The sequence below is a fragment of the Canis lupus genome, chromosome 21, assembly GCF_048164855.1.
Source record: "Canis lupus baileyi chromosome 21, mCanLup2.hap1, whole genome shotgun sequence".
NCBI lineage: Eukaryota > Metazoa > Chordata > Mammalia > Carnivora > Canidae > Canis > Canis lupus.
This window is the reverse complement of record NC_132858.1, coordinates 35,345,893-35,361,009: the sequence shown is the minus strand read 5'-3', so window position 1 is coordinate 35,361,009 and position 15,117 is coordinate 35,345,893.

Genomic DNA, 15,117 nt, shown 5'->3' with positions numbered 1-15,117 from the left:
TGCCGTAGCTCAGATGAATAACTGGATTCAAATATTGTATTACTATATAAATTTATATTTCTATGTATGCATGTATGTGTATCATAGTTATTAATTCCAATCCAATCTGATTCCTAGCTCCTGGAACTCACCACTGCTTCTCTATCATTTTTGCTACTGGTCTGGTTGAGTAAAGGGACAGCAAATTCTATTTGGAACAAATCAAATGCACAAATATAATTTGTTTAAACTAGATATTGTTTTTGAAATTTGTCCTAAAGAATTCATAAAATTGGGACATTTATTGTTTCAGTTTCCCCTATGAAAGATCTAGAATATTTAGTCTACATTTCTGCATGGCAATTAGCTTCAGGAAATGACAGATGAGTGTTCATCTCCCTTGTAGATATGACATGTGTTCTCAGTTTTCCATAGTCGTAACCAGCCCTGTTTCACTCACTTAAGTGGACTGCCTGACCTTTGATATTGACTATCACAAATGTGTCTCCTATTATGATGGCCTCAAAATTGGTCTGGAGTTACTTTCAAGCTGCCAATTTGATTCTATGTACCAAAGATGATTATGTAGCTGTTGGCTTTAAATGAGGGACTTAAAAATCTGCCACAGTTCCTTCTCCATCACTTATTTTCCTTGTAAATCCTTTAATTTATCTAGAGTTGCCTTTCATTGTTCTCTTCTACACTCCAAATGCACACCTTCTATCATTCAGTGAAAGTGAATGTTTACTGAGTACAAACCACATGCCAGGTGTGGATATAGAGTTCGTAATACTGAGGTTAGACAACTAAATTACTGAGTCTCAATTAAATTGCTGTAGCTGATGATAACAATACACTAGGAAAACCAGCTAACTCAACCTGCAGGAGAATAAGTCAAAGAAGGCTTAATGAGAGTGAGATGAAATTATTTAATAATTAATTGTTGGAGATAAGTTTGGATGTGAACTCGAGAATACAGTAGCCATAATACACGGTTTGATTTTCTGTGGAGTTACATCTTATCAGGCAGCTATTAGCTATAAAAAAAAAAGCTATTAGCTTAAAAAAAGGAAAATGTAAAGATAAAACAACCATTTTCATGTATTTTCAATGCATGTCATTAAAAAAACTATACTGCATAGCACATTAACATTGAAGCATAAATTTTGAAATATAAATAATTATTAATAATCTTTTTCCATGTCATTATTTTCTTAAATGTCAGATAATTCTATCCATTAATTTTGGAAATGTCAGCATCCTGTAATGAATGCATAATATACTTATAAAAATAGAATTCTCAGGGAACTAGAAAAATGAGCATATTTGTATGTGTATCTGAAATCCCCAATTACTTCAGATTCAGCAATAAAAAGGGACTGGAGAAGAGTAATAAGAACTATTGAATTTTAGAGCTCCATCTGCTGCTCTATCTTATTATCACATGTTGCTTTGTAAAAATACTATAAATTTAATAAGATTCCAATCTGTGGAGGAAACAACAACAACCACCACAGAGTCTTACTCAATGCATCATGGTAAGTCTAACAACAATGTAGTTATTTTGTAATTGGGTGAATATTCTCAAAACCATAGATAAGCTTAAATTTATATATCTTAAAAATAAAAAAGGGAAATTAAGGAATTTGACACTCCATCAGAACATTCTCAAACATAAAATATAATTATTTGAATAAATCAAAGTTACATATTGTAATGCAAGATTAGACAGATATATGTACACTTTTCTTTCCTAAGTCAGTATATACTTTGTACTTGTTTTCATTACATTTCAAGTTACGCTCTCCAAGCAAAAGAATGCCTCAAAAAATGAAGAGGGATTCTACAATTAAATGCTTTCTACTTTTTTTTTTTAGAGAATGAGCAATAGCTGTCAGGATGGGCTCTGTCCTTCCCACTGAAGACCAGCTCACTCCTCAGCGTATTCTCTGCTCCACACTCTGTCCCTTCACACGAACCAGTCATTTCCTGTCTCTCTTGTGCTCCTCTCTTTCATACTCTCTCTTATGTATTTTTTGAATTTCCAGGTTGGGGCACGATCACTACACTATGTTTCTAAAAATATGAGTATCTGATTTTTTATTATAGCTAATCCAATCATTTTCTAGTAAGACACTCTCAAGTTTATGACAAGGCCAGCACAGTGTGTTTCCATAAACATGGATATCTGACTTTTATCACAGCTGATGCATTTATTTTCTATTAAGAATGTCAACTGACTTATAAAAATTTGAACTATCGATATTACCTTTTCTCTTTCAAGTGACCAAGTTGTTTTGAAAACTAGACTCCCTTGCTCATACTTTACTTTGAAAATAACTTTTCTTACTGTACAAATTTGATCCTACAGATGTGTTTAAGTCCCTCCTATCTTACTTTTAAAAAATAAATAAATAATCCAAAACCAAACAAAATAACTCCTTTGAACCTGCTCACACCTCTAATGCCATCCATATCCTTTCCCATTTTCAATCCAGCTTCGTGAAGCAGCAGGCTACTCTCCATCTCTTCACTTCTTCACTTCCCACTTCCACTTCTGTCCTCGGATTCTACAAGAACTTCTTTAGCATATCACCAGCAACTTCCTAGCCTAGTCCAGTAGACATTTTTCAGTTCTTACCTTTCTGAATCTCTCTACATCTTTTTTTTTTTTTTTTTGGAATGGCTAATCCCTTACTTCTTAAAATTTTCAAATCTTTTGACTTATATGACCTTTGTTATTTCTGTTCCCTTCCTACATTTCAGATCCAGGTTTATGTCTTGCTTCTAACTTTTACTAGCTCTGCAGTCTTAGTCAAGTAGGTTACATGAGCTATATAGAATTCAGGGCTTTTTTGTTTTGTTTTGTGTTTTAGAGAGAGAGAGAGAGAGAGAGAGAGATGGGGGAGCAGAAGGAGAGATACAGGGAGGGAATCTTCAAGCGGGCTCCCAGCTGAGTGCAGAGTTGAAGGGAAAGATGAATCCCAGGACCCTGATTATCATGACCTGAGCTGAAACCAAGGGACACTTAACTGACTAAGCCAACCAGGAGCCCCAGAATTCAGGATTTTTTCATGTAAAAAATGGAGATAATAATACTTACTTCTCAGAGTTGTTGAGAAAATTAAGTGGCAACATACATGAAATATCTAATGGCATGCTCAGTTAAAGGCAACTCTTTTTATTACTTTTTTTTCTATTAACCTTAGATTTACAGATAATTAAGCAAAATATCCCAAATCAAATATTGGTTAGAAATATGAACTAAACATAATTTGACTTTCTTGCAAATTCTAACCTGGAAGAAGGAATGCAAAATACATACATATTTTTATTTTAGAAGTTTCATTCAGTTATATTATTACTTCAACAATTTTGAAACTATTTTAGGAACATCTTTATTTAATAAATTTATAGCATTTTGAGAATCTGGGAATTGGAATAATGTGCAAAAGAAATTAAATATGATGAATATCTCAAGCATTCATTTTTATTATTTATTCATTTATTTATTTGTAGAGAGAGAGCACAAGGGTGCGGAGGGACAGAGGCAGAGGAGAAAGAGAATCTCAAGCAGACTCAGAGCACAGAGCATATTCTGGGGCTCCATCTCATGATCTTGGGATCTTGGCCTGAACCAGAATTAAGATGGGACACTTAGCTGACTGAGCCACCGAGGTACCCCTCAAGCAGTTCATTTTTTTAAAATGATCTTACACATGATTTGAGAAAGAAGTCTACATGGCTTCCTTCTACCTGAACCTTTTCTTTCTGTTGAAGTCCATTCTGCTGTGAAAATGAGGATGTCCAACTGTGTACAGCTAGCAAAGTCATGATAAGTGAGCAGTTTTTCATTAGCTTTATAGCTTTGAACAAATTTCTTGTATGATCTAACCTCAAACAATCTTCAGTTCTAGGACAGAAGGCTGTTAATACTGATGAAATGACTTGTTAACACAATGCAGCCCCATCTGGCCATCACGTGCTCAGACTCCATTTCCTCTTTCTACCCTTACCTGTCAGGGACCATAATGCTGGCTTATTTGTATCTTTATATTCTCCCAGGAATGACAATCTCTTTCTGTGGTTGCAGCTGTCCTATTAGAACCATTCAGTAAAACACTATATAAAGAAGAGGAAGGAAATTACATTTTAAGTCTGATTAAAATGCTCTGACATTTGCAAACATATCATTATATTATATTCTAACAAAATTATGCAGTAGTTTAATGACCTTGGAGGACTCTTCAACTGAGCATGATCTTTCATACTGAATTAATCTCAGAAAGGAATGCTTAGCTCTGCCTTTTCCTTTCTGCTCTTTTCTATCTGGTTCTCTGCCCTGTGAATTCTAGAGACTTTGACCTCCCCAAATTCCCAACTCTATCTCATCCATGTAACTCAGAGTTGGTATAAAACTATTTCCCTTACATTGTATTGAGAGGGTTAAACATCAAATAAACAATGTACCAAATATAGAGGTTATAAAGGTACCTGCCAAGAAAATTAATACAATTAACTAAAATTGGAAGATACAGATGAAAGAGGAGGAGGGGAAGTAAAGTGTATTAATTTCATCACTGTTCATAGTAGAGTGTCAACCAACAGAAATTTAAATGCATTGTACCTCGTACCTATTAATATAATTATTAAAATGAATATATAGACCAATTATTTATTTATATATATACACACACACGCACGCACACACACACACACACAGATTATATAATTAGAAATTGAAGTGGAAAAAGAGTAAAAATTAAAAGCATTACATGAAATATAATGCCAGAACCAAAACCAAATATAGTTTCATCATGGCAGCCCCGGTGGCTCAGCAGTTTAGCACCACCTTCAGCCCAGGGCGTGATCCTGGAGACCCAGGATCAAGTCCCACATCAGGCTCCCTGCATGGAGCCTGCTTCTCCCTCTGCCTGTGTCTCTGCCATTCTCTCTCTCTCTTTCTTTCTCTCTCTCTCAAATAAATAAATAAAATATTTTTAAAAGTTCGAATACAGTTTCATATCTGTAAATATGACTGGCTAAAATGATAAATTGAAGGAAAAAAATCTCTCCTTAAATCATAAAATGAAATGTTATGCATTCAAAGGAAAGTTCAGCAAGAACTTGGTGGAAGCCTTGCAGCAGGTGGCTTGTCCATGGAGTCCCTTGTTTACTAGGAGTGGTTCTCTCTTAGCATCCCTTCCGCCTCCAATGTTTGGCTGGGAGCAGCCCATGGGAATTGTGCCTGGGGCACATAGATACTCAGGACGGATTTCAGAGTATAGACACTGGGCTCTTGGTCAATTATGCTCTCCCAATTAGAGGTCTGGGAGGCCCATTCTTTCTGTCGCCATAAGGAAGCATTGTTTCAGAGATCAAAATAAAAACAAAAGCAAAAACAAAATGCCAAAATACTGTTCAAGCAAATACAACAAATTCAAATCACCCTCCTGAATCAATGGATCATTTACTGAAAATGTGTGGTCTCTCCTCAAAAACTCCATAGTGCTTTGTTATTCCCTTGTATAATGTTTCACACTTATTTTAAATGTTTATAATGTACATAATGTATGTATGTATGTAAGGAATAATATATTTTATGTAATATATATTTTATGTCATTGGTCCATTAAATTATAAATAGCCAGAATGGGCAGAAATGCAGAAAGGCAGGCTTTGGTTTTATGGGGAAAAATGGAAGCGGAATTCATGTTTATTCCAGCTTTTTGTCATATTCCTTGATCCTTCATATTGAGTGATTCCTTCATCAATGTTATATGAAGAAAAATAAGAATAAATAAAAATTTGGTAAAGAAAATCATTAAAAATCATTAAAAATTGAATCCAATAAAAACAATGCTGTAAAAGAATTCTAGGAAATTGTATGCTTTATTCTCCTTAAAAGCAGTAAAATGTACTGCAACATAGAATGGAACTTTTTTTTTAATTTTTTATTTATTTATGATAGTCACACACAGAGAGAGAGAGAGAGAGAGAGAGGCGGAGACACAGGCAGAGGGAGAAGCAGGCTCCATGCACCGGGAGCCCGATGTGGGATTCGATCCTGGGTCTCCAGGATCGCGCCCTGGGCCAAAGGCAAGGGCCAAACCGCTGCGCCACCCAGGGATCCCTTTTTTTTTTTTTTTTTAATTTTTTAGAATGGAACATTTAACAATTTTTTTAAAGGTGGAGAAATGCAAATTATGTTTCAAATATTGCAAATAGGTGTATATTTTTGTAACAGTTTTACTAAGCTACAACAGAATGGAGTAGAAACACTGGGGGTTATGTGTACTATGTGTTTTTTAAATTATTATTTTATACTGCAGAGAAAATAATAACAACAATAAAATAGTAATTTAAGACAAAAGACAAAATCAAGTGAGGTTCTCCATATATTATAGCAATATTAGAAAGAAGTCAAATTTTAATGGAGCCCACATGGCTTCTGAACAAGCTTAAGTTCCTAAATCTTTATTGCTTGCCATAGTCTCCCATGAATACTCAAGAGAGTTCTTAAACAATAAATCTAATTTTAGTGGTAGAGTGGGCCTCAGCAGTTAAATCGTCACAGGGCTGGTATCCGATCACTATCTTTGGAGGAAGTTGTAACCTTTCCTTGAACATGCTCCCTACATGTGCAAGGGCACCTCTGTTCTTCATTCAGTCTTCCATGGTGCTTGCTGCCTTGTCTCTTGTGGGCTAACATTAACAACTGCTACACGAATGAACTCTGTAGTTATCAAATAATACTTCAAACGAAGGCTACCGGGTGTAGTCTTAGATCATTTGTCTCTGCTACTAACTCAATGTAATTAAATATCCTCTCTGTTTTTCTCCTTTCCATATTTGTCAATAGTATCCTTAAAAAGTGAGTGGTCACAGGCGCTAAGTACTAAATAAGTGGGTATGGTTGTTCAGGGTCTTCAAACTTAGCAATCAGCCGAAGTGCTGCTTGCAAATACGCTTTTAGCATATTTAAAACACCAGGGATGCTGTATATTATTCTGGATTAACAATCTCATGATTAATTGTTTTCTCATCTTCTGAGAAGAGTTTAGTAGTAGGGATGATTTATGGCATCACATCTGCAATTTAGATGAATCGATCATACCTAGGCCTTCATTTGTATAATCAGACTGCTTTTTCATTGTCCAGGAAGCTCTTGGGTGGGTAGAAACAGGATTCATGTAATAATTTTTTAGAAATTGTTAATGATTCTCAGAGCCTTTGCGTAAATTAACTAGGTGTACATAAATCAGTAGAAAATCAGTCTTGCATTTACATAGATGACAGAGTAATTTGTAAATAAAAACATCTAATTTGTACTCTTGTTATTATATACCACATGCATACATTACTTTTTTCAAAATTAAAAAAAACTCATTTAAAATTTTTTTAATTTTTTTTTAATTTTTATTTATTTGTGATAGTCACAGAGAGAGAGAGAGAATGAGGCAGAGACACAGGCAGAGGGAGAAGCAGGCTCCATGCACCGGGAGCCCGACGTGGGATTCGATCCCGGGTCTCCAGGATCGCGCCCTGGGCCAAAGGCAGGCGCCAAACCGCTGCACCACCCAGGGATCCCATACCACATGCATACATTACTTTTTTCAAAATTAAAAAAAACTCATTTAAAATTTTTATAAGAGTTGAGACATAAATATATTTAAGTAATTTTCAAAAATCTTAAAATAGTTTTAGGTTTATGGAAAAGTTGCAAAGATAATACTAGGAGTTTCCAAATATCCTATGCTTAATTTTCCTCATTTTTAGTATCCTATATAGTATGGCACATATATCACAACAAATGAACTGATATTAGTTTATTATTATTATTAATGAAAGTCCATACTTGATTCAGACTTTCTTTGTTATTATCTAATGTCTTTTTTCTGTTCTAGGATAACATCTAGGATATGACATTAAATTTAATCATCATGTCCTTAAAAGCATATTTCAACTATTAGTTTTTTATGTCCATTAAATGTCTAGTTTTTTATGTCTATTAAAATAGAATTCTGAGTACAATCTAATTAATTTTAACATTTGGGTGCCACATTTTAAATAATAATTTATATTTTTAAAATTAATGTTTAAATATTTTTTATTAAAATATGTAAAGATATGTCATGGTATCAAGTAATCAAATATGAGATCAATCATATCATGATATTGGAATATTTGAAAGTGCAAAGGAACAATAAAAAATCTATAAACTCCTATTGCCCAGAGACAGTAACAACGTTTCATCATAATTTCTTCTCTGCTTTTTATCTAACTTATTTTCCTTAAGAACTGGCAATCATATTGTTTATGCAGGTTCTTAACTTTTCCTACTTAAAATAGAGATTGTTTACAAAAAGCATTTTCTCGGTGACAAAATATTCTATTTTAAAATGTATTTTAAATTAATTTTAAATGTATTTTAAATTAACCCTCAAAAAATGGATTTCCTATTGAAAATCATTTAAATCCTTTTCAATATCTCTTTACATATAGGTCCCAATGAATTAAAAAAACACATTATTGAGGTATGGTTGACACACAAAATGCTGTATATATTTAGAATATACAATTTGATGAGTTTGGAGATGATAAGATAAGATGATAAGATAACAATCGCCACAGTCTATGCTCTAAGCAAATCTATCACCTCCTAAAGCTTCCTCTCACCCTCTTTATTTACCTTTTAATTTTGGTGAGAACACTTAACATTTTTGACAATAATCTTTATCATGTTTCCACATTTCTTTAGGAGCCATTTATTTTTTTTATTATTTACTACTTTCCAAATAGAATTTCAGAGTGTACCCAAAACACACATAGTGTGTTTAATACTAACTCTCTAGTAAAGCATTGGAAAAGATTATCTGAAATAAATTTCTGCACTAAATAATATGAACTATTCTGCACGAAAGAATATGAACATTTTAAGGCTTTTGATAAACATTGACAAGTTCCAAAAAGATTTTATCCAAAGGCACTGTATGAAAGTGTTTTCTCAAAACCCTTCCCAATACTGGACATTTTTCTTAAAAACATAAATAGTAATTTGTTAAGTAAGCATTGTTACCATTTGCATACTTGAATTAACATTGAAATATTTTCAAATATTTCTAGCTATTGCCGTTCCTTTTCTTTAAACTATTCATTTATATCCTTTACCCACTTATCTATCGTGACACTGGGATTTATCATAACAATTTTAGCTCCAAATAAGTTAAAGTTACTAAAATTTTTATCTCATATATATTGTGTTTATATTCAAATAAATTCAGTGATATGGACACCTAAGGACATTAAATATTTATTCAAAATATTAGTATTTTCATCCGCAGTATCTTTTATTGCTTTCAAGGTAAAACGTACTCAGTATTCACTTACTATTAACCATGATATTTCATTTATTTTCTTCTATCTGTCTTAAGAGTCAGTATACCATTGACCCTGGGCTCCCTCCAGTTCTTGCTGGTTATGCCAAGAGTAATAAGGCTTTGGCCCCTCTTTGCCCATGCCTTTTTCTCGGGGTCATATTTGCAGCCAGCAGCCTTGAATGATGAGATAACCTGTGCCCCCAGACAAAGATCAGACTTGTCTATTGTTGACCATAAAAGCAGTAAATTCCTTGAGCTCAGTGTTGCAGTTGCAATGAAAACCCACTAAATACACAATGTCTACCTGGGTCCCCCCACAAAACCCCAGTGGGATTTGGAGAAACTATGCAAGGAAGATGCTTGTACTACTGTTGTATTATATCTAACACTCTTTTATCTTTGATCCTGGAATACTGGGTCCTCTGAGAGCATCCATAAAACAGTAACGAATTTGCTCGTTTTTATGAAGGATACAACCCTAGACTGATGGTTTTGACAAAGATGAAATGCAGACACAAACATAGCTTTCTGGAAGCAGAAGAAGGAAGACCTGGGTGGGCTGAATTTGGGGCTATGAGGAGACTTCCTATGAGTAGTTAATACATGCTTTTGCCAAAGACGTGGGTAAGGTGGGGGAATAAGGGCCCCACTATCCTACTGTGAATGAGTCTGAGCAGCAAGGGGTGGGATCAAAACAAGTGTTGCCTAAGTTGTTCACTTTTTGTCAGACAGGAGGAGGAGGAGAGATGCTATTATGACAAGGGGGCAGTAGGGGATCCTCCAGCTGAAATAAATGCTGCCAGCGATGAAAATATAGAACTCTAAGTGTACAGAAAACATTAAAAAAATTCTTGGACCCAAAAGATCAGGAGACAAATGCAAAATCTAGTTTGCTGAAGTGCAGCTGCTCTCCCCACCATACGCCCTTACCCTTTTCTCTTTCCCTAATTTATCCTCATCTCATCTGCTTTAGGAAAAAAAGGCTGCATATGTTGGGGATCTAGGGGAGGAAAGACACACATTTTTATAGCTCTGTTGAATACATGCACCCAAGTCACATTCTATGTGGCTGTGTTGCAGAGTAGACGCTAAGACAAAGGTAGCCAAAGTTCCAGGAATTGCAAGGAGGACCCATAGCTGTGGGTGAGGAGATGGTCTGCAGAAAGGGGTCCCTGGTATTGAGTGTTTACTAGAGCCTGGAGTTATGTGTGTTTTTTGTAATAGATGAGGCATCAGTGGTTTGGAATGCTTCATATTATATAAACTAGGATATGGGAATCAGCAAAGTTAAAATTAGTAAGTCATCTGGTTTTTAAGGATATAAAAAACTGATATACTGAGACCTGGCTAAGTTTTTATGAAAATATCACTTTAACATTTCTCACCTGACTAAATAGTTTCTCCTCTTTCAGTCTCACGGATTCTGCTTTCCTTTATCACATATGGACGCTCTGAATCAAATTTGGGGCCACTCGACTATATGTGTCAAGGACCTGAAGCTAACTACAGATGAGGAAAAGGAAAACCTGGTGTTATCCCTCTGGACAGAATGCTTAATCCAGGTAGTCTAGGGCCGTCCCAGAACCACAGTGACCGTCTCAGCTGCACATGCAGAAAGAAGAGCAAACATTTACGTGCCAGCGAGCTCCTGGTGCTTGGAGCCCGCAGCTGGGAATGGTTCTACGACAGCTTTCCTTAAGTGAGACCTGCCTGGTTCTGGGAGGCAGGTGCACAGAAGAAAGAGGAGACCAACAAAACCGTACTCCTGACAAACTCCTTTAATCCAGTGTGATAGAAAAGGCACAGCTCCAATAAATGTATCACTGAAATTTAAATGTTGTTACCTGGCTTTGTTCTTTGGAAGAAACAACTTTAAAGAGCTTCATTGGCTCTACAAAAATCTTTCAATTAACACAAAGAAAAAAATTTTAAATTGGTTTTTCACAATGAAAATATACATACATACCTTTGTGTATACACAACCCTCCTCCCTGAAAATAAAGTTACCCCCATAACATAAGTTTCATTAAATACTGCCACACTGTGAGGGGCGCTCACATCTAGGGCATACAGGAGAAAAGTTTTCCCTACTCATCTGCTCTGGGACCTCAGTTCCCCACAGCCTAGCTTTCTCTGTTCCAGTAGATGAACAACATGATTTCCTGGCAGCTGTGGCAATAGCCTCCAACAAGTGTGTGTTAACCCCCTTGGTCTGTGTTCTCCACGAGGAAAAGTGGACCTGGATTTAACAGACAGGGTTTGGGCAAACTGCATTGAAAAAAGAAAATGAAAGCAACCTTCTGGGTGAAGGCTTTGAGATTTTTCAGTGTGCTGTCCTTGTAGATTCTGCTGTTGAATGTATAATATAAGAGCTTTGCTTGTTCTGTAAGTGCTCACAAAGTCTAGAGTGAATTCTTCTGCTCGGGTGTCCCTCCTTGTGGAGAGGTGGCCCCTATCTTCTCTTGTCTGTGCTCTAGTAAAAACAAAATAGAATCCAGGGCGAAATGGGAAAATTACAGTTTTAGTGATTATTTAGATGACAATTGCTACACAAGGAGAGGTAATTTCCTTGTACAGGAGTGACACCTGTCTGAAGCAAGTAAGTTCTTTCTAAAAACGGTTCAACAATGGGAAGGGAGTTTGGTCCTACTGCAGCTTAGCACCTGAAAGATGGTGGTTTTGAGTCTCCCAGATTGATTGATGCCCTCCTTTTAGAGTAGGTCAAATCAGACACCATGATCAATAAGGCAAGGGCTCAGCAAGCCTTGCTAATCATATAGAAATTTATGGCCAGCTTTGCCCTGGTGTCATCTTGGTTATATATAAAGTAGTAGCAGTGACCTTTTAAAGCCCAAGTAGTCTTGGATAACACCATGTATGACAAGCGACACTGGAGCTCCTGAGTGATCCCGCCCATGAGGCTTAAGCCGATGTAATATGAATCAAGTAAAGTTTTACACCAAACCCTGAACTGGAATGACTTGAGCCCCTTTAGGTAGCATTTGTACATAAGGAAGATTGGCTATGGGATATCTCCCCGGGGAAGCTTTTTGGCTCATCCATTGCTTGCTATAATTAGTGGCAATAACCAATAAAGTAAAGATCAGCAGGTCCCTTGGGTGGGTCTCCACGTAGTGAGACTTCTATCATATTCTCTATTTCTTCTTTTAAGTCTTCACAGTAGGCTTAACTCTTGGTATATAAACCCAAGTTTTAACAGGTAAAATACTTTTATCTTTAAAAAGAAAAAGTAGCACACCTGAGTGATTCAGTAGGTTAAGACTCCGACCCTATATTCTCCTCAGGTCATGATCTCAGGGTCGTGGGATCAAGCCTGGTGTCAGGTTCTGCACTCAGGACGGTCTGCTTTTCCCTCTCACTCTGCTCCTTCTCCTACTTGCGCACTTGTGCTATCTCTCTCTCTCTCTAAAAAAAAATAAATAAATAAGATTTTTAAAAGAAAAATTATTTTATGTAATCTACTGTTATCAGAAATCTAATTTGAGAATCATACCTAAACAGTTACTTCTTTGTTCTACCTTGGTAGTCATCCTCCTCAGAAATTAAGTCACCCTTTTGGAGACTAAAGTAAATTACACTGATGGAGAACTGTAGAGTAACATGATTTGTGAGGATTGTTTTAAAGGCATGAGTTATCTCTCCTCTGGTATCATGGTTGATTATAAACAGTGGCCCAAAGAACAGGTCCTATGAAGGATACAGAAGATCTGAAGAAGATTCCCTCCGAGTTTATAATCTACCACATGTTGGTTAGGGGAGAAAAAAGGAGGGAGCTAAGGGCCTCCAGGGACAGAATAATACTAAGAGCCAAAATCCCCAGAAGCACAACTCTTAGGATGCTGAACTTTGAGCCAGCAATGGAAATGTGAACTTAGTATAGAATCTGTGCAGCATAAAATATCAAACACAGAAGGAAATATAATTTTGGGAAAACTAGTTTACAATATGATGAAAAATGAAGTTCTTTCCTTACCTCTTACCTGTGAAAAAATAGTTCCCCCGTTGTTTAAAATCTAAATGAGAGATCTACACTCTACAGTAAAATGAATAAAATGGGAAATGTGTCTTAAACATGTCAGAAACCATAAACTGCAAAATGGAAATATAGTGGATCTGACTACTTCAAAATTAGATTTTCTTCAAAGATAAATTTTGCACAAGTCCAAAGAACTGTTAAAAGACATAGTTCTTTTTTTTTTTTTTTCATGGAAAAGGAAATAAGAATTTCCAGTAAGTGTGATCAATTTATACACTTTAGAGATGTTTCATTAGTAATAAGAGAAATGAAAGTAAGAGAGAGAGGAATTACTTAATATCCATTATGCAGGCAGAGAATTCAGTTTTAAGAAAGCCCATGCTTGGGATGCCTGGGTGGCTCTGTGGTTGAGCGTCTGCCTTAGGCCCAGGGCGTGATCCCAGGTCCTGGGATCGAGTCCCACATCGGGATCCCTGCAGGGAGCCTGCTTCTCCCTGTGTCTCTGTGTCTCTCATAAATAAATAAATAAAATATTTTTTTTAAAAAAAGAAAGCCCATGCTAGACTGCAATCTGGAATTATTAAGTGAAATTAAAGTTGTCTATACTTTACGATCCTATAATATCTCTCCTGAAAAATAGTGCACCCAGAGAAACCCTTGCACAGATGCATTAAAATATATGTAGAAAGACATTTTTTCAGTGCTGTATGTGTTAATTGTAGGCAATGTAACTGCCTATCACTAAGCAAATAGACACAACTTGGCAAATGTCTAAGAGAGAATATTATATAAGCACAATATCAGAAACCTCAATGTGCATATGTGCATATGTGTGTCTGCCTAACTTCAGAGAGAACACAATATTGCATGGTTCTTAAGAGAATAATTTTGAGCTTAAAAGGGCAACAGAATGAAATTTGTACCATGGTTTCATCTATGGAAATTAAAATACACAAAATATTATTGTATATTTTCAATTTAAGTATGTATATATTTCACACATAACTGTTGGCAACTATTGACAAAAGAAGAATGAAAGAAAGCATGGGTGATGGGCAGAAATGTAATAATATAAAATACAAAAAAAATGCCTAGAACAGACCAATGACTATCATTTTCATGAACCAAAGAGTGTGATGAACTCAACTCTCTGCTCTAGCTGATACCCACACATGGGAGGGGGTCAATGTTGGTCAGAAACCTCTCTAAAACCCCTAAATTTCCAAGAAACATGCTAACTAATAGAGATTTTTAATGTCTTAATTCAAATTATTGGTTAATTTGGAGACTTAGAAATACTAAAATAAGTTGAAAGAGTAAATTTTTAATATTTCCAAGCATATGATTCTCTTAAAGCTGACAAATGCAACAATCATTAAGTGGCAACTTCTATTTTTCTTAGCCTTAGGGTTTTTTGAAGATATCTTAGAGGATAAGTAGATAAAACTTTAAATCATCTTTAAATAAGGAAATCTCTTATATATTTGGCTTCTTAAGATGTATTCTGATGCAAGAATCCATCATTAAAAAAATCTTCACAATTTTAGAATATTTTACTAAAAACAATCTTGAAGCATAATTTAATATAATAATATTTTTGAATTATTTATGATGGTTTTACTAAATGAGAGATCTATGTATGTAAAATCTGCCTTTATAAGACCTTCATATTCTATTTCATAAAGAAAATAATGGTACATGCGATGATTTACTTTTTGAGTGGTGCTGAAAATTCAATACAACTTAGTATTATATATTCTT